This window comes from Podarcis raffonei, chromosome W, assembly GCF_027172205.1.
Source record: "Podarcis raffonei isolate rPodRaf1 chromosome W, rPodRaf1.pri, whole genome shotgun sequence".
NCBI classification, from domain to species: domain Eukaryota; kingdom Metazoa; phylum Chordata; class Lepidosauria; order Squamata; family Lacertidae; genus Podarcis; species Podarcis raffonei.
Window position 1 is genome coordinate 13,254,377 of NC_070620.1, and position 25,542 is coordinate 13,279,918.

Sequence of the window (25,542 nt, forward strand, 5' to 3'; positions counted from 1 at the left end):
AATGGTCTGGAATAGAAACAACAACCTTGGTAGCACATTCATCTTAATTGTGTTAATCCTTCCCCAAAATGACAGTTTTAGTCTTCCCCACACTTCTAGGTCCTTTCTGATTTCTTTCCACACTGTTTCATAATTGTTCTTATATAAGTCTATATTTTTAGGGGTTACCCAAATTCCAAGATATTTAACTTTTTTAACCACCTCTATCTGTGACTGTTGTTGAATTGTTTCTATTACCCTCTGATCCATATTTTTGGCTATCATTTTCGTTTTCTTCTTATTTAGTTTGAAGCCTGCCACATCTCCGAACAGATCTATTTCCTTTAAGATTTCTTCAATTGTAGTTATGGGATCTTCAGTCATTATTACCAAGTCGTCTGCGAATGCTTTAATTTTGTACTCATTATGACCGATTGTTACTCCTTTTATTTTTTTGTTTTGCCTAATTGAATTCAGAAGGACTTCTAGCACCGTTATAAATAGAAGTGGGGAAAGTGGGCAACCCTGTCTCGTTCCTTTCTGTATCTTTATTTCTTCCGTTACTACATTATTTATGATCAATTTAGCTTTCTGCTCCCTATAAATTGCTTTTATCCCATTAAAAAAATCTTTGCCCACTTCCATATATTCCAAATTTTTCAACATAAAGTCCCATGCCACATTATCGAATGCTTTCTCTGCGTCCACAAACATCATTATAGCTTGTTTGTCATACCTGGCAGACAGATATTCTAACATATTAATTATGTTCCTTATATTGTCTCTCATCTGCCTGCCAGGAAGAAAACCCGCTTGGTCTTTGTGGATAGTTTCTGATAACAAAATCTTCATCCTCCTCGCCAGAACTCCTGCAAAGATTTTGTAATCTATATTCAGCAGTGAAATCGGTCTATAATTTTTGACTTGGGTTGGATCTGCATCTTGTTTTGGAATAAATGTAACATATGCCTCTTTCCATGTTTCCGGAATTTCTTCTTCTCTTAGGATGTTATTCATAACCTCCTTCAGTGGGTTCACCAAGATAGATTTCATCTCTTTGTAATAACCCGCAGTGAATCCATCAGGTCCTGGGGCTTTTCCTCTCTTCAATTCTTTGATTACTTCTACTATCTCTTCTGTTTCAATAGGAGCGTTCAATTGTTGTTTTTTATCTGTTGGGATTTTCTGCACCCTTTTATCCTTCAGAAATCTCTCTATTCTCCTCAAATTGTTTCTCTCCTTGTTTTTGTAAAGGCTTCTATAGTAGTCCAAGAATTCTTTCCTGATTCCTTTTGGATCGCTTATTTCTTCTCCCTCTACTGTAATTTTATTTATTGTGCTCTGTTCTTTCCTTTTTTTAATTTGCCACGCAAGCCACTTGCCTGGTTTGTTTGAGAATTCAAAGTTCCTTTGTCTTAATCTTTTAATATTCCATTCCACCTCTCTATTTATTATTGTGGCAAACTGGGCTTGTAAGATTTTGATCTTTTCTTTTATTTTCCGACAGTTAGGTTTCTTAATTAGTTTTTGTTCATTGTCCATTATCTGCTTTAAAATTTCCTCTTTTCCTCTCTCTCTATTCCTGTTTTTAATTGCATTCTGCTGGATGAAGTAACCTCTTATTACGGCCTTGCTCGCGTCCCAAACCACTTTACTCTTTGTTCCTTTATCACAATTATCAGCAAAATAATCTGTTAGCTTCTTCTGTGCATTTTCTACAATTTTTTGATCGTCTAAAAGATATTCTTTTAATCTCCATCTAAAAGTTCTTTTCTCAAAACTCTCCAACTCAAATTCAATCGGATTATGGTCTGAAATTACTTTGGGTCTAATTTCTATTTGTTTGGTTCTTGGTGTCAATTCACTTGAAATCCAGACCTGATCTAACCGTGACATCGACTGATTTGGTTCCGAATAGAAAGTGAATTGTTTATCCAACGGGTGTCTAAACCGCCAGATATCTATCAGGTTACAATTTTTTACCATTGAAAAAAAAGATTTTGGTAATTTCCCTTCTTTGCTTGCTCCTTCTCTCCGTCTATCCATTTCTAAGGAAACCACCCCGTTCATATCACCCATTAAAATAATTTTCTGATCCATGTACTCGAGTAATTTCTCTTCTAGGTTTTCGAAGAATTCAGTTTTGTTACCATTTGGTGCATAGACCCCCACTACGACCAGATTTTCTCCTTGCCAATTGATTCGAATCGCAATCATCCTTCCCTCATCATCCTTAAAGATTTGTTTGGCTTCAATCTTATTTTTAACATACAGTACCACCCCTCTTTTCTTTTCTTTATCTGAAGATTCAAATTCATTCCCTAATCTTTTGTTAATTAGAATTTTTTTGTGTCTTCTAGCCACGTGCGTTTCTTGCAAACAAATAATATCCAAATTTTTCTTTTTCAAAAATTGTTCAATTTTATTCCTCTTTTTTTATTATTCATCCCATTAATATTCCAGTTCCAAATTTTTAACCCCATGGTGCCCACCATTTGCGTGAGTTTCCTTTTCTTTATAAATTCGCCGAATCTCCTTCTTCCTCCTCTTCTTCCTCCTCCGTCTGTCTTCCACTCCTTTCTTCTTCTTCCTCCGTTTTTGGTTCTCCTGGTGATCCTCCCTCCGCTCCCTTAGCTCCATTCACCTCTGATCTTAATTCCTTATATTTCCTCAAAAATTTCCCTGTTTCTTCTAAATTTGACAACCTGTGTCTCTTACTTCTATACACAAATGATATTCCTTCCGGGAACTCCCATCTAAATTCAATTTTGTTTTTCTTCAGTGTCTGTACCAGTGATTTATAAGAATCTCTTCGTTTAAGTAATCTAATTGGGATATCTTTAAAAATAATTATGTAGTTCCCATCTATGTTCAGCCTCTTTTCCCTGTTTTTTCCTAATATTCTGTTTCTCATTTCTTTATCCTTAAATGTAATCAGACAATCTCCTGTAAATTTCTTTGCTTTTGTTGTATTCACACGCATTCTAAATGCATTCTGCACATTTTTGGCCATTTCTTCTATTGGTATATCCATCCATTCCGCCAATTCTGCTATCAGCCTCTCTTTGATGTTTTCACCTTGTATCTCTGGCACAGCTCTGAGCCTCAAGTTCACTTCCCTCTGTCGGAGTTCATTCATCGCAATAACATCTTTCATCTCTTCCTGTGCTTTATTTAAGTCCATCATTTCTGCTTTGATCTTTTCTTCCTCCCGTTTAATATCTTTTAATTCCATTCTTGTCTTTTTTAACCCTTCCTCTGCATGTTGAGTTCTCCTAAATACTTCTTTTATTTGACCTTTCAACTCACTAACTGTTTCATCCATTTTTTTATCAATTTTTTCAATTTTATTATCTACCTGCTCTAGTTTAGACTCTAAGTTTTTCTCACTCTGTTTAATTTCCGCAAACATCCTTAAGATACCTGCCTTAAAATCCGTCTCTTGTTTAGATCCTTTCCTCTCACCAGGAGTCCCTCCATTCGGTCCTTTCTTCACTGTATGAGACATCTTATACTCTTATAATTCCCCTTTCCCCGTGCAGTACCCTCCTCCTCTCCCCCCCCGCCAGAATTATTCGCTTTAACCCTCTTAAATTATACAGTTTCCGTTTTACAAATTCTCCAATTCTAGTTCTTTTGCATTACCCTTCTTATCTATATGTAATCATCAATAATAATATTTCTCCCCTTATATATATTTCAAACAGTCAGTACAAAGTTCTTATTGTAGAGTCTTCTTGCCTCCACACAAATTGCGCCACTGCAGGGGGTTCTTCTTGCCTCCAATCAGGCTAATCCACACAAATGGGTGGGGGGGGACACAAAAATAGCGAAGATAAAAGGTAACAAAAAAAAGAAGGCGATGAGAAGGAAAGAAGGCTAAAAGCCAAGTTGTACAATCTCAGTCCCACCACTAGGTGTCACCAAGTCCCTTTAATATAGCATTGTTTCCAATAATGTAGCCGTGTCTTATTTCTCTGGCAACTTAGTTTCTCATACAAATCAAAAATTCCAAAAAGAAGAAGAAAGGAGGTAATATCTACAGGAAATCCAACGTACAGCTAATTTCCACAGCCAGTATTAATGTAGTTAACCTTTTTTAAACTTTCCTCAACGCGCCTCTATCCTCAGTTCTTAATGGCGTCGGAGCCTTCTCTTCCGGTTTCACTGTCCTTTACACTTTAAAGACAAGATGGAGAAGTACTCCTTTCTCACATTCAAACCCTCCGTTTCCTCAAGGACTCACAGTTCCAACCATTCGCCCCTGGTCCCCCTTCTCTTCCACAATCCTCTTGGTATAAAGTATCTACATAAAACGTTGCTTTTAAGGAAAATTCAGAAAGGGGAAACAGAGTATCGCTATGGCAACTCACTTTCACTTTCCCCAGCACTGGAGTCACGCTGCGTCAGAATTGATTTCGGATTCAGCTGAACCCCGGTTACTTCTCTTATTGCTCCATGACTTCCTTGTTGTTATAACCATAAAATTCCAAATTCTTTGAGGTCGGAGTCCTTTAATTTGGGAGCGCAGCGCTTTCTCGGCAAGCTCGGGGCTTCGCTACTTGAAGGTGGATAATGGCTTCCCCTCGACCTGCTAATCTGCTCCGCCGTTCTCTTCACTTCTTCTGAAGCTACCTGACGGCCGGGTTGATCGCTTCTGGTCGTGCCGGGAACCGGACCTTCTGGACACCCTCCAGAAGTGTTTTTTGGGGGCCTCCACGCCCTGAAGCCCCCCTAATCCTTCAAAATAGCCCGGGATCTCCCTCTCGGTAAGATCCCCACTTGCTGTGAGATCGCGCTACGTCGGAATTCCCTCTTCAATTTATATTCTTTCTTTCTTTTTTATAAAGATATTTATTAAGTTTCCAATTTTATACAAACAAAAAGAAAAAAGCAAAAAAAAAAACACTTACAGTTCTCAATACTTAATTTTCAATGACATATTTCCCTGACCTCCTCATACCTCCCCTTCTTGTATTCCAATTCAAATTATTTACTCAGCAAATCCTTATCTCAAAACATTACAGCTGGAAACCCCTTAATTTCAATCCAACATCATTCAACATTCTTTAATTTTACAATATTTCTGTAGATAGTCCTTAAATTTCTTCCAGTCTTTTTCTGCCGACTCTTCTCCCTGGTCACGGATTCTGCCAGTCATTTCTGCCAATCCCATACAGTCGATCATCTTCATCTGCCATTCTTCCAGAGTGGGTAAATCTTGTGTCTTCCAATACTTTGCAATAAGTATTCTTGCTGCTGTTGTAGCATACATAAAAAACGTTCTGTCCTTCTTTGGCACCAATTGGCCGACCATGCCCAAGAGAAAGGCCTCTGGTTTCTTCAAGAAGGTATATTTAAATACCTTTTTCAATTTATTATATATCATTTCCCAGAAAGCCTTAATCCTAGGGCACGTCCACCAAAGGTGAAAGAATGTACCTTCGTTTTCCTTACATTTCCAACATTTATTATCGGGCAAATGATAGATTTTTGCAAGCTTGACTGGGGTCATGTACCACCTATACATCATTTTCATAATATTCTCTCTTAAGGCATTACATGCTGTAAACTTCATACCTGTGGTCCATAACTGTTCCCAGTCAGCAAACATAATATTATGTCCAACGTCTTGTGCCCATTTAATCATTGCAGATTTAACCGTCTCATCCTGAGTATTCCATTTCAACAACAAATTATACATTTTTGACAAAGTCTTAGTTTTGGGTTCTAACAGTTCTGTTTCCAATTTGGATTTTTCCACCTGGAAGCCAACTTTCTTATCCAAATTGTAAGCCTCCATTATTTGATAATAATGAAGCCAGTCTCGCACTTTATCTTTTAATTTCTCAAAACTCTGCAATTTCAGTCTGTCCCCTTCTTGCTCCAAAATTTCCCAATATTTTGGCCATTTGGCCTCCATGTTAAGTTTTTTCTGAGCCTTAGCCTCCATTGGTGACAACCACCTTGGGGTTTTATTTTCCAATAAATCCTTATATCTAATCCAAACATTAAACAATGCTTTCCTGACAATATGGTTTTTAAATACTTTATGTGCTTTAACCTTGTCGTACCACAAATATGCATGCCACCCAAAAACGTTGTTAAAACCTTCTAAATCCAAAATGTCTGTATTCTCAAGAAGCAGCCAGTCTTTCAACCAGCAGAGTGCTGCTGATTCATAATAGAGTTTGAAGTCTGGCAGGGCAAATCCACCCCTTTCCTTTACATCAGTTAATATCTTAAATTTTATTCTAGGCTTCTTGCCCTGCCAGACAAATCTAGAAATATCTTTCTGCCACTTCTTGAAACAGTCCATCCTCTCCACAATTTGCAATGTTTGAAACAAAAACAACATTCTAGGCAATACATTCATCTTTATAGCTGCAATTCGACCCAACAAGGAAAGCTTCAAATTTGACCAAATTTCTAAATCTTTTTTCACTTCAGCCCAACATTTTTCATTATTATCTTTAAACAAATTCCCATTTTTAGCTGTCATATTAATCCCCAGGTATTTCACTTTCTTAACCACAGTCAGTCCTGTTTCATTCTGAAACTTCTCTCTTTCAATCGGTGTTAAGTTTTTCTCAAGAACCTTAGTTTTTAACTTGTTCAATTTGAACCCTGCAACCTGACCAAATTCTTGAATTAATTCTAAAACTCTTTTAGTGCTAGATTCTGGCTCCTGTAGTGTCAAAACTAGGTCATCTGCAAATGCTCTCAATTTATACTGTTTAGCTCCGACCTGTATACCTTTAACCATCCGGTCCCTTCTGATCATATTCAGCAAGATCTCCAGGACTGATATAAAAAGCAAAGGGGAAATTGGGCATCCCTGTCGTGTCCCTTTTTCTATCTTAAATTGTTCCGTAACCACATTATTTACAATTAATTTGGCCTTTTGTTCAGAATATATTGCACCTATACCATTCTCAAAACCATGGCCTACCCCCATACCCTGTAAGTTCTTTTTCATAAAACTCCAAGAAATATTGTCAAAGGCTTTCTCCGCATCCACAAATATCAGAACTGCTTTAGTGTTTATATTCACTTCTAGCTTTTCCAAAATGTCAATTATATTCCTCAGATTATCAGATAAATGTCTTCCCGGTAGAAAGCCCGCTTGGTCCTTGTGAATCTCTTCAATCAATACTTTTTTCAGTCTCTTAGCCAAAATATCAGCAAAAATTTTGTAATCCACATTTAGTAGGGATATGGGACGGTAGTTCCTAAGTTGAGTCTTTTCAGTCTCTGTTTTTGGTATTAGTGTAATATATTCCGTGATTTATTTGTAGCTTTACCGGCCCCCGGGGGGTCCACACGCTTCCTCTGTGCGACTCTCTTCTCCCGGGGCTCCTCGGATTTCAGCAGAGTGTAAACACAGCGGGAACAGAAGCACAGTTGCCGTGTGTGCGTAATAAATCAGGCTTAACGCACGGTGTCTCCTTTATCTTACTTTAGGTCTTTATTCTCGTGGCAAAACAGAGATCATAACACTCCTGGTGACAAAGCGCACATCCTTGCTCCTCTCACGCAACGGAGCAAAACACACACTGAGAGAGACACAGTAAAACACTCCCCTCAGTATTCTAAACCACGCCTCAGAATGTGAGACGTCACTCAGAACTTCTTAACCCTGTGAGTTCTGAATCTCTCCACACCCCCTCTCGAATCACTTTCTGAGAGGAGTTGTGAACACACATTTACAGACCTCTGAGTGTTCAACACCTTCCCCACTGCCTTTCGCTCCTTCCTGGCATCATTGTCAGGCATCTGTTGAACCTCCTCACAAATCTCAGGTTTGCACTGTGCGAAACCAACCCACGCATTTGTGACCTGAAACCTCTCAGGTGGAATTCCCTTTGTTGCCCGAGATGACCGCCTGGGCACAAACTGGGGTGCTCCTTCTGACCCACTGGGGCCAGCAAGTGCGTCTTCTTCATCAGACGATTCCCCCTCTGACTTGACACGTCTGTGAGCTTTCTCCATTATGCGAACAGGAGATGAGGGCTCACTCTTGGACACTCTTTTAACAACCTGTGGAGACGCCTTACTCTGTTCAGGGACCTGGTCCCCACCAGCAGGTTCAGGCTCTGGCTCTCCCTCCTCCTCAGAGTCAGACAGACAATCTGAGTGAACGTCAGGGCTCGCTTTGCGCCTTGCCCAACCATCCTGCTCATAGAACTCAGCCTGTTTACTGATCAGAAGCTTGGTCTGATCACCTTCTGGATATGCAAATCTCCACCCCTTTGTCGCAGGTTCATACCCACAGAAGATCATTTCCTGGTACCTTGGGCCACCCTCTTGCTGCTGAAACTTTGGTACAGGCACCAAGGCTCTTGCACCGAACGCACGGAGGAAATGCAGCTGCGGCTTCCTTCCGTGAAGCAAGAAATACGGGGTGTCACCTACCACTGAATTGTAGCACCTGTTCATCGTGAAATTGGCCGTCTTGACCGCCTCCCCCCAAAAACTTTGAGGCAAACCAGAGTCACACAGTAGAATCTCTGTTGCTTGAACCAGAGCTTTACTCCTAAGCTCTGCCACGCCACTCTCCTGAGGAGAAGTCACCTTGTGACGTATCCCTCTCTGGCGAAAGAAACTCTTTAGAGCAGACCCAGTGACCTCTGAACCTCGGTCACACTTGAATCCCTGCACCTTGGTGGAGAACCTTGGTTCCACCTCAGCAACCCAATCTTTGATCAGTTGCGTTGCCTCATCCTTCGTTCTCAGCGTGAACGCCCATGAGTTGTGCGTAAAATCATCTGTCAGCATCAGCACCCACTTGGCCTTGCCCAGACTTGGCTGTGGCATGGGGCCAAAAAGGTCTGCATGTACAAGCTCAAAAGGCTTTGTGGTTACTCTCTCCACCCTGGGATAACTATATCCCTTGATCTTGGCTTTCCTGCAAGCCCTGCAATTCAAAGGTTCACCACATTCTCTTACCTTGCACCCTTTGGTGCACTCTGATAACATCTGAATGTCTTCACAGGAACCATGTGACATTCTCTTGTGCCACACGCAAGCACACGAAACATGAGTGTGACTGGTGGCCTTCCCAGAATTCCCCTCACCCTCCAGAGATGTTTCCAGAACAAAGAGGTTGTTCTGATTTCTCTCAACACGTACTAGCTGCTTCCCCCCTCTGGAAATTGTACAGACATTCTTCTCAAAACAAACCATATATCCCTCCTGTAAGAGGCACGGTACAGATAAAAGACAATGTTTTATCCCCGGCGACACGTAGACTTCCAGCTGCGCCTGCAAGAAAGAAACAAACACGTTTCCCACATTAGTTACACGTCTCTGTGATCCATCAGCAAAACACACTGTTTTCCCAGCTGAAACAGCTCTGCAGTTCCTTATCTTGACACCAGGTGTCTCTGCGACCAAATGAGCATTAGCAGCAGAGTCCACAACCCAACGCAGCACTCTCTCCTCACTGGAGTTGTCCTTTGTTGCCTTAGCAACAGACTTCCCGCTGCCCCCGTCTTTGGGGCCGTTGCAGGTGTTCTCCAAAACTGCCATCGAAGCAGTTAGCTGATAAGCGCCTTCTTCCCCCTCTGAATCACGTCGCATTCTTTGCGCTTTCCCACGCCTGCCTCCTCTGCTGGACTGGTTGCCATGGAAACCCGGCTGGTTCCCATGGGAAGCGACCTTGGAAACATCCTGCCCTGTCTCCCTTGCTCTCTGTGGGCAGTTGCGATGCAGATGGTCAGGGGAATTGCAAACAAAGCAACGGGGAACGGAAAAAGCCTGAACGGAGCACTCCGCTGGTCTGGCCCCTCTGCAACCTGAGGAGCCGCCCGAGCCAGCCTTGCCCTCTCTGATACGCCGTTCTTCTTCATCCCCCAAACGGCCTGTCACATACTCCAGCATCAGCTGTTGCGGATCCATCGACTCCAGAGTTAGACACAAATTGTCATAACTCTTGTCCAGAGAGCTGAGCAAGATATAAACTTTCAGCTCCTCCGAGAAGTTCACCTGCAGCAATCTCAGCTGGTTGAACACAGAAAGCATCTCAGTTACATGCTTCCTGATGCTGTCCCCAGGACGCAGCTTCATCTCAAACAAGCGCCTGGTGGTGTGTATCTTTGCCCCAGCTGTTGTTCTGTGGTGCACTCTTTCCAGTGCACAGTAGGCCTCAAAAGCAGTCTCAAGCCCTTCAACCAATGGCAGTTGCGAACCCTCCAGACTGAGCACTATAGCTCCCAGGGCCTTCTGGTTCTTTCTCTGCGACGCGTGAGTGTTTGCAACTTCTGCTGCCGCAGCTCCGGCTGCTGGTTGGGGTAATGGAAGCTGTTGGACCGCTTCCCACAAACCCTTGGCTACCAGCCAGGCCTTTAGCTTCCTACTCCACTCCTCCCAGTTCTTGCCGTCCAATTTTTCAAAAGGGACAGAGTACGATTCATGGCTGTCTGCCATCTTCTCCCCCCGGGGCCCAGCCTACTTACGAACAGTAGTAGCACCTCCCGGTTCGGCAGACCAGATCTTCCCAGCGAGCCCTCTGCCTCAACAGAGGCACAGCTCCAGCTGTAGTCTTGCGTCTTCTTCGTTTCCCCAGCGTCTCTTCAGCTGGCCGCACCACACACACCGGCACGAACTTTGCTTATCTCTGCTTCAAAGCGTTTGCTGATAACCCATAACCTATTCCGTGATTTATTTGTAGCTTTACCGGCCCCCGGGGGGTCCACACGCTTCCTCTGTGCGACTCTCTTCTCCCAGGGCTCCTCGGATTTCAGCAGAGTGTAAACACAGCGGGAACAGAAGCACAGTTGCCGTGTGTGCGTAATAAATCAGGCTTAACGCACGGTGTCTCCTTTATCTTACTTTAAGTCTTTATTCTCGTGGCAAAACAGAGATCATAACACTCCTGGTGACAAAGCGCACATCCTTGCTCCTCTCACGCAACGGAGCAAAACACACACTGAGAGAGAGACAGTAAAACACTCCCCTCAGTATTCTAAACCACGCCTCAGAATGTGAGACGTCACTCAGAACTTCTTAACCCTGTGAGTTCTGAATCTCTCCACATAATATAGGCCTCTTTCCACGATTCTGGTGCCCTTTTCCCTTCCAAAATTTCATTGCAGACTTCCTTCAAAGGTTGTAATAACCACTCTTTCAAAGATCTGTAATATCTGGAAGTCAACCCATCCAGTCCTGGAGACTTGCCTACTTGCATATTTTGAATGGCACCTTCTATCTCCTGGTCAGATATTTTGCAATTCAACATTAGTTTACTTTCTTGTGAAATTTTTTGTAATCCATTTATCTTCAAAAATCGGTCAATGTCCATTTCATTCTGTGGCCCTTGTGCATATAATTGTTTGAAGTACTTCTGGAAGCAATTTCTAATCTCAATTGGATTATGTATGTCTTTTCCTTCTACTTCTAAGTTTGTGATGGTGTTTAATTTTTGTCTTTTTTTCAATTGCCAAGCCAATAGTTTCCCACATTTGTTCGCAGATTCAAATGTCTTTTGTCTCATTTGTTTAATTTTCCATTCTATTTCCTGATTCATCAATTCCATATATTGTACTTGATATAGCTTTATTTCTTTCAAGATCTCCTGTGACTTTGGCTTTACTCTGTTTTTTCTCTCCTTCTTTTATTTTTTCCAAAATTTTATCCTTTTTCTCATTTCGGCTTCTCTTCTTTATTGCATTCTGTTGAATCAGGAACCCTCTCATCACGGCTTTACTGGCATCCCAGATTACTCTTTTTTCAACATTAGTAGTCATATTTATTTCAAAATAGTCTCTCAAAGTTTTTTGGGCCTTTTTATATACTTCTTCATCTCTAAATAAAGTGTCATTCATCCTCCATCTAAAGGAACCGGGTGTTATTTGCTTCATCTCCATCTTTACAGCGTTATGGTCTGAGCAAGTTTTAGGGCAGATTTCCACTTTCTTTATCTTTGGTGCCATTCCTCTAGTAATCCAGATTTGGTCAATTCTAGTCAATGTCATCTTAGCTTCAGAGAAGAAAGTTCCCTCTCTCCCCAGGGGGTTCTTAGTTCTCCAGATGTCAATCAAGTCCATATTGTCAGTCAATTCAAAGAAAGCTTTTGGTAGTCTACCATCTTTGGTGACTACCTGTTTTTGTGCCTTATCCATATTTGTAGATACAACTCCATTCATGTCCCCCATCAAGATTATATTGTAGTCCATATAGTCCAAAAGAACCTCATGCAACTTCTTAAAAAATTCAGATTTCCCCTCGTTCGGTGCATACACCCCTACAATCAGAAATTTCTCTCCTTGAAGTTGAATTTCAATAGCCAAATATCTTCCTTGTTCATCTTTAAAAATTTGTTTCGGTGAGAGTTTCTCCTTTGCATATATCACCACTCCTCTCTTTTTGACCTTATCAGACGAAATAAATTCTTGTCCCAGTCTCTTATTGATAAGTATTTTCCTGTGTAACCTCATTACATGTGTTTCCTGTAAACAAATCAAGTCCAATTGTTCTTTGCTTAATATATGAAAAACACCTTTTCTCTTTCGAGGGGAATTAAGTCCATTACAATTCCAACTTAGAAGTTGCAGAGCCATGATGAGTTACTTATTCTTCCCTCCGACTGCCCCGAGTTGTTGTTCTTCTTCTGTCAGTGGTATGTCTTTCCCTGGTTCAACAAGTCTAAATGATAAATTTGCTATGTCTGCAATTCCTTTTCCTGATGCAGTTGGTTCCTCTCCAGCTTCCACTTCCTTCTGTAAGTCCTCCTCGTGATCATTCAAAAATTTGTCTTTATCATTCACTGTCCTTATTCTTATTTTTCTTCCTTTATATTTGAAAGATAGACCTTGGGGAAATTCCCATCTAAAAAGTATTCTATTTCTTCTCAATAAACCCACAAGATCTCTGTAGTGGGTCCTTACATCCAAAATATGTTTGGGTATATCCTTGAAGATCTCCACAAATGAATCTTCAATTTCCAGAGTTCTTTGATAGTGCAAATTTAAAATTTTGTCTCTTTCTTCCTTTGTTCTTAAGGTAATCAAACAGTCTCTTGCTCTGTTCTTTCTTTGTCTTCTACCAAGCCTAAATGCACTCACTATCTTGAATTCTTCCTTCCCCAGGTCCTGTTGCCAAAAATCTGTAAATAACTTTGTAAGGAAGTCTGCCAGGTTGTCTTTCTCACTTTCCGGTACTGCTCTGAGTCTTAAATTCCTCTCTTTCCCTTGTAATTCAATCATAGACAGTGTCAAATCATGATCCTCAAGTTTCTTATATACCGGTGGTATCTTCTCTTGGACAGTGGTTGCAATCTCCTTAGCTTCCTCAGCTAACTTCTGAGTCGAGGCCGATTCCTCCAATAATTTTTCAATAGACTGTGTATTAGAATTCACCTTCTTTCCCAGTTCATTTATACTTGTAGTGTTCAAATCAATTTTTGCTGAGGCCTCAGCTACTTGTTTATTTGTCTCTGCAACCTGTTTAGCTAGGTTTTCCAGAGATGCATTAATTTTACCAAGTGCCTGAGCCAATAAGTCTTCTGATGACATAGCTTTTAGCTTAACTTGCGAAGCAGCAGCTCCCGCTATGCCTGCTGCTCCGGATATTGAAGCCCTTCTCTGCTGTGTAGTGTCAGTTTTGTATTGTCTACCAGACCTGGTAGTCTTTTCCTGTGTCAGCTCTATCTTCCCTTTCTCATTTGCCATAGCACTCCCATACAAAATCCAAGGTCAGTCTCACGCCTGGTAACTTTGTTTTGAAAAGGAATTTTCCAGGCTAAGTTGCTTAGTGGCTTAATAATTGTTACAACATAATCTCCTCTAGGGGGACACACTTCCAACTTCACTTGCAACTTTTAAAACAAATATAGTCCTTATAAGTCCCCCTTATCCCTTAAAAAGCCACAGTTTCAATTAAAAGTTACTTTTTGGTCCAAATCAGTTCAAAAAACAATTGTATCCTTTCACAGAGTATCAGTGTTCTTTACCCTTAACGTGTTGACAGCTGTCAAAGGCAGTCCGTTCCCAGGTTTTGGAGGCAGCAGATATAACTTTACTTCCCTCTTTCCTTGCAGGTAAATAATGCTCAAATTTCTCCCCTCCACCCCTGCAAACAGGAGGGGGATCACTTTTTTGGTGTTGGATTTGGAATCTTTAAAAGACGTCTTTCAAAGTTACAGCTTTACAATCTCTTTGCTTTGATCTATTTACAAGCCGGGAAGGCAGACTTCCTGTTTATGCCTTTCCCGTTTCGGTACCAAATTTACTCAATTTTTCTTCAATTTTTATTTCTTGCTCCTACTCACGGGTAGTTGCTTTGAGTCCCAATTGTCCAGAAATAAATCAGCGCTCTCCGACCATGGCTTGCGGCTTCACTCCGCGAAGAGGGTAGACGACTCTCAGCTCCGCGCCGCTCACCCCCGTTCCGTTCGGAAGCCTTTAAAAAGGCTCCTTCGCAGTAGGGGGGGGCGCAAATGGAGCCCGCCGAGTCTCCATGCTCACAGGCTTCACCGCCTGTGATTTCTTCGGGTCTCCGCTTCGCCGCAGCGGCCAGACCCAGACCTCGCAGAGCCGGTTCCCTCCGGAGCTCAGAGGGAACCCGCCATTAGTCGCTGGCGCTGACCGGAAGTCTCTCAATTTATATTCTTTCACTCCAATTCTTATTCCGCGTATCTCTGAAGTTTTCCTTATCTTATTTGTAATTATTTCTAACACCATAATAAACAAAAGAGGTGACAGAGGGCACCCCTGTCTTGTACCCTTCGAAATTTCAAAGGATTCTGTTAAGTTATTATTAATAATTAGTTTAGCACTTTGTTGTGAATAAATTGCTTTTATTCCTTCCAGGAATGTGCCCTCTATCCCTGCCATTTCCAAACATTTTATTAGAAAATGCCAGGATACATTGTCAAAAGCCTTTTCGGCGTCAATGAATATTAATACCACGGGGATCTCATTCTTGCATTCTAAGTATTCAATAATATTTTTTATATGTCTTATGTTGTCTTTTATTTGCCTGTTAGGTAAGATCATTATGAATGAATTTGACTAAGCACTTTTTAAGTCGACTTGCCATTACATCTGCAAAGATCTTATAATCATTATTTAATAATGAAATCGGTCTGTAGTTCTTAATGTTAAGTTTATCCGAGTCAGGTTTAGGTATGTATGCTTCTTTCCAGGACGCTGGTATTCTTCCTCCTCTTAAAATCTCATTCATTACTTCACAAAGCACCGGTGTTAAGAGTTCTTCTAGGACTTTGTAATACCTGGCCGATAAGCCATCTGGCCCCGGAGCTTTCCCCTGTTTCATCTTCTTTATCGCCTCTTGAATTTCTTCTACTTTTATGGGTTTATTTAATAGACTTCTTTCCTCCTCCGATAGACTGTTAATTCTGTTTTCTTCTAGATATTTTCCTATTTCTGTTACATCCTCTTCTTCTCTTTTATATAGATTTTCATAGAATTTAAGGAAGCTCTTTTTTATTTCATTTGGATCCTCCAAGACTTGTTCTTCTACTTTTACTTTATTGATCACATTTTGTTTTCTCCTTTTTCTTAATTGCCACGCCAGGAATTTTCCAGTTTTATTTGCAGACTCGAAAAATTTTTGTTTCATTAACTTAATTCCCCATTCCACCTCTTGATTTATTAATATTGAGTATTGTGTTTGTAACATCTTATACAGTTGCTTGTTTCTTTCATCATTCGGTTTCTCTATCAGGTTCTTTTCGCACTCTCTTAGTTGGGTAATTAACTCTTCTTCTTTTTTGTTCTCTCACCTTTTTTCTATAGCTATTTTGTTGTATCAAAAAACCTCTTAGCACTGCCTTGCTAGCATCCCAGACTACATCCATATTTGTTTCTTTATTAATGTTTAGATCAAAGTAGTCTTTCAAAGTGTTTTTAGCCTTTTCAATCACCTCCTCTTTTTCAAATAAATGATCATTCATTCTCCATCTGTACATACCCTGGGTCTCCCATTTTAAATGTAACATTATTGAGCAATGATCAGATAGTGTTATGGGCTGTATCTCACATTTCGACACTCTTATTGTTAATTCTCTTGAGATCCAAATCTGATCAAGACTGCTCCAACTCTGATGTGGCTCTGAAAAGTGGGTGAATTGTTTCGTCGTGGGGTTTTTATGTCTCCATATGTCTATTAAATCTAAGTTTTCTTCAAGGTCGTTAAACGATCTTGGAAGTTTCCCTTGATTTAAATTCTTCCTTTTCATGCTTCTGTCTAGTTCTGGTATAGGCACCCCATTTAGATCTCCAAGTAAAACCAATTTATTATTCTCTAGATCCAGTAAAACTTGTTCCAGTTTCTTAAAAAACTCTGTTTTGTTTGTATTTGGCGCATAGACCGTTACCACATTGAGTTTTTCTCCCTGATAGTTAATTTGTACTCCTAGGATTCTTCCTTCCTCGTCCTTGCATACTAATTTAGGTTCTAATTTCTCCTTCACATAAATTACTACCCCTTTTTTTTCTTAGAATCTGAGTTGATAAACTCTTTTCCCAACTTTTTATTTATTAGAATATGTTTGTGTTTTTTGGCGACATGTGTTTCTTGGCAACAAATCACATCAATGTTTTTTTTCTTTATAATTTTCTCAAATTTATTTCTCTTAGACTTTTTGTTAAGACTGTTCAGATTCCAGGACAAAAACTTAAGGGTCATTTCAATATTTGACTAGCGTACTGTTGGTACTAAAGGGTTAAGAGGTAACAAGTCGCTCTAATCACTGAGCAGCTGGAAGTCATTAAGCATCTAGGAATGTGAGTTAGTTTGTATAAATAGTCAGTTCACATGTGTGTCCTCCCCTTCCCCCCTTTGATCTGACTCGCAGACTCAGTTTGTGGCCATGGGCGTGTTTGCTGATATGAGTTAAGTTTAGAGTAAAGTTTTCTTTATGCCGGAGATAAAAGCATGTGTGCTTTATCGCCAGGGTTTTTTTTTGTAAATAAAGTTTTTTCCTGAGTTCCAAAGTGCTTGCTCCAGGATTCTTCATTGAAAGGTACTGACTCTCCTGCCTTCTTCAACCGCTGCACGAAATTCTCTGCTGAGATAAGATTTATGGCGTTGGAAGTGCACTGGACGTTTACTTAACATTAAACTAATTAAAGTTTAATGGACAGGTTATGGTTGTTTGTACGTCAAGAAGGAGATAAGGAGTGCAGTTCAGAGTGATTTATGAAAGGACAGGAGCGAAGACAGAAGCGGTTGCCGACAACGAAAGCCTTCAAAGCAGCTTGAGTCCTGCAACGTGCCTAGAAAAAGTTTTAAACAGGCACTGCTCAAGGAGCCACCTCAGCAGCTGGGAGACGGTCTACAGGTGTGTGAGTATCGTTCCTAAGCCCCAGGGAGGATGGCAGAGTCCCAGGAAAGTTTTGCTGTCCCGTTTACGCGACTCAATGGGAAAAATTGGCAAGATTGGAAGGCTAGAGTAAGGGTTTGGTTGCAAGCAAAAGAGTTGTGGAGTTGTACTGAAGCACCGCCTTTACAGGCAGCTGCAGACGCGTCTGCAGGAGACAAAGCAGCAGCAGCAGCTTCACAGAAACACGACAGGAAAGCCCAAGGTCTATTAGTTTTGGCAGTGGGGCCAGAGCAAATGCCTTATGTTTCTGAGTTAAAGAACACGCATGAGGTCTGGACGGTTCTGCAGCGGCTAAATTCCAGAAACACTGCGGGGGCCAAGATCCATGCTACAAGACGTTTGTTTGATTTACGTCTCCAACCAGGAGCGTGTGTGAAAGAACATATTGCCAAAATGGTGTCTGCCTTTAATCAACTAAGACAGCTGGGCATTCCTTTCTCTATGGAGCAGCAGTCATACATATTGTTGTCTTCTCTGGATAAAAGCTATGAGACTCTAGCTTTAACTTTGGAAGCTATGCCTTCAGCTGAATTAACCCTTGAATACATTTCTTCTCGGCTTGCAGATGAACAGGATAAAAGACAAAGAGAAAGAGGTTTATCTTCAAAGGGGAGTTGTGCTGTGCCTAAGAGTGGGGATGCTGAGTTTGAGAACACAGTAAATGCTTTTGCAGCTAGACACTGTTTTCGCTGTGGTTCCTCTTCCCATTTAATCAGGAACTGCACACGTGAACCTGGTCAAGACAGCACCAAGGCCGTTACCCCTAGTTACCAGACAAGGAGTTCCAGGGGACGTCGAAGAAGAGGAGGAGGTCGTGGCTACTCCCACAGCACACAGCACATGGCTTCAGCAATGGCGTTGATGCAAGGGAGTGGCCAAGGCAGCAATCTACGCTGGTTGATCGACAGTGGTGCATCTCACCACCTGGTGGCGCCATCTAGTGTCCGTTTGCAGAATTGCAGACATTTGCAAACCTCTAAAGTTGTGACAATGGCAGATTCAACTAAATGTTCCTTAGAGACCGTAGGCACAGTGTTCTTGAATTGTTTGCATACAGAAATTGATGCCTACGTGCTAAAGGGAATGAAGGGGTGTATTTTGTCTGTGTCAGAACTTGATAGAGATGGGTTTAAAACTGTGTTTGAAAATGGGGTTTGCACTATTTCAAAGAATAATGTATCTCTTTTGCAGGTGGAATGCAGAAATGGGTTATATTATTTTGAGACAAGTCCAGATGAAGAGGTTCATGCTGGTTGTGTGAACTCGCCTACCCATAATTCTTGTGTTCATTTATGGCACCGCCGTTTGGGACATATTAATTTTCAGTATGTTAAAAGGCAACCTGAATTATCAGAAGGGTGCAAAATGAACAAATGTACTAAGTATTTGGATTGTACTGCATGCAAAAGGGCGAAGGTTCATAGATGCAGCTATCCCAGTTCAGATAGGAAATCTGACAAAGTATTCCAACTTGTGCATATGGACCTATGTGGCCCAATGCCTGTTGCTAGCATGGGAGGTTCGAGGTATGCACTGTGTCGCTCGGATGACAAAACAAAAGTCACATGGTTTTTTCCACTCAAAACAAAAGCAGATACTGCAGAAACAGTTAAAAATTTGGTTCATGCAGTAGAACTTGAATTCGGTACTAGAGTACTTGCTTTTCAGACAGACAGAGGGTCAGAATTTACCGGGTCTGTGTTGCAGAATTTCTTTAAGAAAAAGGGAATTAAGCATCGTCTGTCTACACCTTATTCCCCCCAAGAAGGAGGCGTGGCCAAACGTAAAAACAGGGTTCTGCAAGAGTTGGCAAACTCTATGTTGTTTGATTCTAAACTCCCTCAAAGTTACTGGGCGGAAGCCTGGCAGACAGCTACTCATATTCTGAACCGAGTATATAATTCGGTAATTGATACTATGCCATATTTTGCTTTATACGGGAAGAAGCCCAAAGTTAATTACTTTCGGGTGTTTGGATCTCAAGCCTATGTACTTATCCCAAAAACGTTAAGGAAAAAGGGAAGTCCAAGGGCTAGGAAACTCATCTTTTGTGGGTACGAACCACACGCCAAATCTTGGAGGTTCGTGAACCCAGATGGAGATACTACATGAGAGGTCATCAGTAGGAGCGCTGAATTTTGTGAGCAATCCGGATGGACTCACTTACATGCTAACCCTGACATTTTGAGAGATGATTTAGGCATTTATGCTGAGAATGAAAGTCCAGAGGGTGGTGAGCCAGAAGGGGATGGTGCACATGGTTCAGATACAGATTCTGACCAGGCACAAGGTTCTTCTCCTAAGGTAGAAAAGCCAGAATCTAGGAGTGTTCCAACATCGCCAGTCAGTAGGCCTAGCAGACAGCAAAAGCGAAGCAGGTCGCCTGCAACACCAAGCCCAAGGGAGGTATCTAAACGGAGGTCTTTATCCCTAGGGGCGCACCCAGATATAAAGTCTGAGACAGATTCTGACAGCCAACGGTCAGAGGGGGCACAAGAGGAACAATTGCGCAGATCAAAACGTGCCACAAAGGGCAAACCACCAGAGCGGTTTAAGGTGACAAGTGTATACGTAAATATGGCACAGTGTGAGCCAGATAGCTATATAGAGGTACAACAGCTTCCAAGCTCAGAAGCCGTAAAGTGGCAGGAAGCAATGGAAAAGGAGATGGCTTCAATGAAGTCTCTCGGTGTGTTTACAAGTACAGAGCTTCCGAAAGGGCAATAAGCTGTAGGTTGTCGATGGGTATATCGTTTAAAGCCCACAACTACTGAGGAGTGGCAATATAAAGCCCGACTAGTTGCAAAAGGATTTTCGCAGCGCAAAGGTGTTCACTATTCTCAAATCTATGCCCCTACTTCAAGATCGGAGTCATTAAGAATGCTTTTAGCCTCTTCAGCTAAGAAGGGAAATAAGCTGTTTCATTTTGATGTCAATGTGGCTTATTTAAATGCAGACTTACAGGAGGAAGTCTATATGACACCACCACCAGGTTTTGAAGGAGACAAGCCAAACCAGGTCTGGCGCCTACACAAATCCATTTATGGGTTGAAACAGTCCGCCCGTAATTGGAATTCCTGCTTAAACGATGCTCTAGAGAGCATGGGGTTCAGAAAGAGCGCAGCAGATGCGTGTCTTTATCTAAAGGGCTCGGGATGTGAACAAGAAGCAGTTTTGATATTTGTTGACGATTTATTATACAGTGGAAAGGACGATAAACTTGCACAACATTTTGCCACAAAGCTTGGAGAAAAGTTTCAGATAAAATCACTAGGCACTGTATCTGTTTATCTAGGAGTTAAAATTCAGCAAGATGAAAATGGGAACTATTGGCTCAGCCAAGAAGCTAAGATCCAGCAGTTGCTGGAAAGGTTTAAAATGGACAACTGTGCTGGTGTTAAAACTCCAATGGAGTTAAGTTACACAAAGGATGCTCAAGCCGAGCAACAGGCAGAGTTCAGTAATCCCGGGGTTTACCTGTCAGTGATAGGCAGTCTACTCCACATTGCACAGTGGACTCGGCCCGATTTAACATATGCTGTCAACATGCTGTGTAAACAAGCTGAAAAACCATCAATGCATGCTTGGCAAGGAGTAAAAAGAGTTTTAAGGTATCTCCAAACTACCAAAAGGTTTCGCTTAAAACTATCAGCAGAGGGCAGCACACAACTTGAATGTTGGGCCGACAGCAGTTGGGCAGATGCTGGACCAGATAGAAAATCAGTGTCAGGAATGGCGATAAAATTTGGAAATGCACTAATTGGTTGGAGATCAAGAAAGCAATCACTTATAGCTTTAAGTTCAACTGAATCTGAGTTCAATGCATTATCAGATGTATGTAGAGAACTGGAATTTTATAAGCAACTGGTAGAAGAATTGTTTGGAGAATGTTCCCTACCTATCAGAGTGTGGGAAGACAATCAACCTTGTATTAAACTAGCTAAATCAGGACAATTCAAGGCACTCACAAAACACTTGGATATCCGTTATCAAAATGTATGCCAAAGTGTAAAACAAGGTTTAATTGAACTAAAGTATTGTCCAAGCAAAGAAAATCTCGCAGAGGGTTTTACAAAAGCTTTGAGTCCGCAATCTCATAAATATTTCTGTTCAGGTTTAAATTTGAATTATGGTTGGTACAGCTCAGTGTTACGAGCGAGAGGGGGTGTTGGTACTAAAGGGTTAAGAGGTAACAAGTCGCTCTAATCACTGAGCAGCTGGAAGTCATTAAGCATCTAGGAATGTGAGTTAGTTTGTATAAATAGTCAGTTCACCCGTGTGTCCTTCCCCCCTTGACCTGACTCGCAGACTCAGTTTGTGGCCATGGGCGTGTTTGCTGATATGAGTTAAGTCTAGAGTAAAGTTTTCTTTATGCCGGAGATAAAAGCATGTGTACTTTATCGCCAGGATTTTTTTGTAAATAAAGTTTTTCCTGAGTTCCGAAGTGCTTGCTCCAGGATTCTTCATTGAAAGGTACTGACTCTCCTGCCTTCTTCAACCGCTGCACGAAATTCTCTGCTGAGATAAGATTTATGGTGTTGGAAGCGCACTGGACGTTTACTTAACATTAAACTAATTAAAGTTTAATGGACACGTACACTTTATCCTAATTTCTAATTTAAATTCTAGTACTGCTATTTCCAATGGTTTCTTCGTCTTCCCCCTCCTCTTCCTCCCCCGATTCCAGCTCCTCCACCTCTTCCTCTACTTCTCTTCCCCTCCTCTCCGTCCCTTCAGCCTCTTTCCCCCCTCTTCCCCTCCTCTCCTCTATGCTCATCTCTCCTCCTGCAGGTCTTTCTTCTTCTTTTCCAAGATCCTTTTCATATCTTCTCAGAAACTTTTCCACTTCTTGTATGTCTGTCAATTTAAACCTTTTGTTCTTATAAAAGAAGGAGATCCCTTCTGGGAATTCCCATTTATACTGTATTGTATTTCTCTTCAGAACATTTGTTATTTGTCTATATCCTTCCCTTTTGCGCAGAATCCTGATTGGAATTTCTTTAAAAATAATAATTGGGCATGTATACACAAGGGCCGCAGAAAGAAATGGACATACAACAATTCCTCGAGAAAAATGGGCTGAAAAAGATTTCGCAGGAAAGCAAGACAATTTTGAACCAGGAGATATCAGCACAGGAAATAGAAGATGCCATTCAAAGCATGACGTTGGGCAAATCACCTGGACCTGATGGACTGACTTCCAAATACTACAAAGTTTTGAAGGAAGGGTTGATACAACCTTTGAAGGAAGTCTGCAATGAGATCATGGAGGGGAGGAAGGCACCCGATACGTGGAGGGAGGCCTACATTACACTTATACCAAAGACAGAGACTGAAAAGACCCAACTTAAGAACTACCGACCCATCTCGCTACTAAATGTGGATTACAAAATCTTTGCTGATATTTTAGCAAAGAGACTGAAAAGAGTTTTGATGGAGGAGATTCATGGGGACCAAGCGGGCTTTCTCCCGAAAAGGCATTTGTCGGACAACGTAAGGAATATAATTGACATTTTGGAGAAGCTGGAAGTGAATATAAATACCAAGGCGGTTTTGATATTTGTGGATGCTGAGAAAGCCTTTGACAATATATCTTGGAGTTTCATGTTGAAGAACCTCCGGGGGATGGGGGTAGGCCAAGGGTTTGAAAACGGTATAGGTGCAATATACTCTGAACAGAAAGCAAAATTAATTGTAAATAATGTGGTTACAGAAGGGTTCAAGATTGAAAAAGGGACACGTCAGGGGTGTCCTATCTCCCCACTACTTTTTATATCGGTCCTGGAGGTTTTGCTTAATATGATCAGGAGGGACCAGTTGGTTAAAGGGATCCAGGTCGGAGCTAAACAATACAAATTGAGAGCATTTGCAGATGACCTAGTACTTACATTACAAGAGCCAGAAGCTAGTACGAAAAGAGTTTTGGAAATAATTCAAGAGTTTGGTCAAATGGCAGGATTTAAATTGAATAAGTTAAAGACTAAGGTATTGGAGAAAAATTTAACACAGGTTGAAAAAGAAAGGTTTCAGAATGAGACGGGGTTGACTGTGGTTAAAAAAGTGAAATACCTGGGTATAAATATGACAGCTAAGAATGTGAACCTATTTAAAGACAATTATGAAAAAACTTGGACAGAAGTGAAAAAAGATTTGGAGATTTGGTCAAACTTGAAGCTTTCCTTGTTAGGTCGAATTGCAGTTATAAAAATGAATGTATTGCCAAGAATGTTGTTCTTGTTCCAAGCATTACAAATAATGGATAAAATGGACTGTTTCAAGAAGTGGCAGAAAGACATATCTAAATTTGTCTGGCAGGGCAAGAAGCCCAGAATTAAATTTAAGATACTAACGGATTCAAAGGAAAGAGGGGGGTTTGCCCTGCCAGACTTTAAACTGTACTATGAAGCGGCAGCTTTCTGCTGGCTAAAAGATTGGCTGCTTCTTGAAAACACAGACATTTTGGATTTGGAAGGTTTTAACAATATTTTTGGGTGGCATGCATATTTGTGGTATGACAAGGTTAAAGCACATAAAAGTTTTAAAAACCATATTGTCAGAAAAGCACTATTAAATGTCTGGGTCAGATATAAAGATTTGCTGGAAAACAAAACTCCAAGGTGGCTGTCGCCAATGGAAGCTAAGGCAGTTAAAAAGTTAAATATGGAGTCGAAGTGGCCAAGATATTGGGAAATTTTGGAAAAGGAAGGGGGCAAACTGAGATTGCAGAGTTTTGAGAAATTAAAAGGGAAGGTGAGAGATTGGTTGCACTATCACCAAATAAATGAAGTGTTTAAGTTGGACAGTAAAATTGGCTTCCAGGTGGAAAAATCAAAATTGGAGACTGAATTGTTAGAATCCAGTACTAAGAATCTCTCAAAAATGTACAATTTGCTGCTGAAATGGAATACACAGGATGAAACGGTTAAATCAACTATGATTAAATGGGCTCAGGACATTGGTCATAATATTTTGTTTGCTGACTGGGAAAAGTTGTGGACCACCGGGATGAAATTCACGGCATGTAATGCCTTAAGAGAAAATATTATGAAAATGATTTATAGGTGGTACATAACCCCAGTCAAGCTTGCAAAGATTTACCATTTGCCTGATAATAAATGTTGGAAATGTAAAGAAAAGGAAGGCACATTTTTTCACCTTTGGTGGACGTGCCCGAAGATTAAGGCATTCTGGGAAATGATCTATAATGAATTCAAAAAGGTATTTAAATATACCTTCACTAAGAAACCAGAGGCTTTTCTCTTGGGCATTGTCGGCCAAGGGGTGTTAAAGACAGATATAACTTTCTTTATGTATGCTACAACAGCAGCTAGAATACTCATTGCAAAGTACTGGAAGACACAGGATCTACCCACACTGGAAGAATGGCAGATGAAGGTGATGGACTACATGGGCTTGGCAGAGATGACGAGCAGAATCCGAAATCAGGGAAGAGAAGCAGCGGAAGAAGAATGGAAAAAGTTTAAGGACTATTTAAAGAAATACTACAAAATTAATGAAAGTTAGAATGATGTTGGACTGGAAAGTAAATGGTTACTATTAGCAATGGTTAAGACAAGGAGAATAAGGAAGATTAGCTTAAATTTGAAGTAAAATAAGGGAAGATTTGCTGAGTAATTGATTAGAATTTGGAATACAGAAAAGGGAGGCATGAGGAAGTCGAGGAAGAAAGGTTTAAGAAATGAGGATATGAAATGGTACTTGTCTTTTTTTTTTGTTTTGTTTTTGTTATTGTTTGTTTATGTATTTGTCGTTGTTATGTATTGATTGTTTGTGTGGTTATAAAAATTGTTTAATAAAAATATTATAAAAAAAATAATAATAATAATAATAATTGGGCAGCCTCCAATCATTAACTTTCTTTGGTAGCTTGTTCTTAGTATTGTATTCTTCATTTCAATTGAGTTAAATATAACTAAACAATCACCGGGAAGTTTTTTTGACTTAATTTGTTGGGATTTCACTCTTATTCTGAACGCACTTTCTATCGTGTATGCTACTTGTTCTTCTTTTATCTCCAACCATTTTGCAAGTTCTTTGATCATTTTTTCTCTTATGTTCTCGTTTACTTCTTCCGCTACACCTCTAAATTTTAAATTGAGTTGTTTCTGATGCATTTCTGTCATGGCTAGATTGTCCCATAATTGATCTTGCGTTTTATTTAAGTCTTTTATTTCTTTCTTTAATTTTTCTGTCTC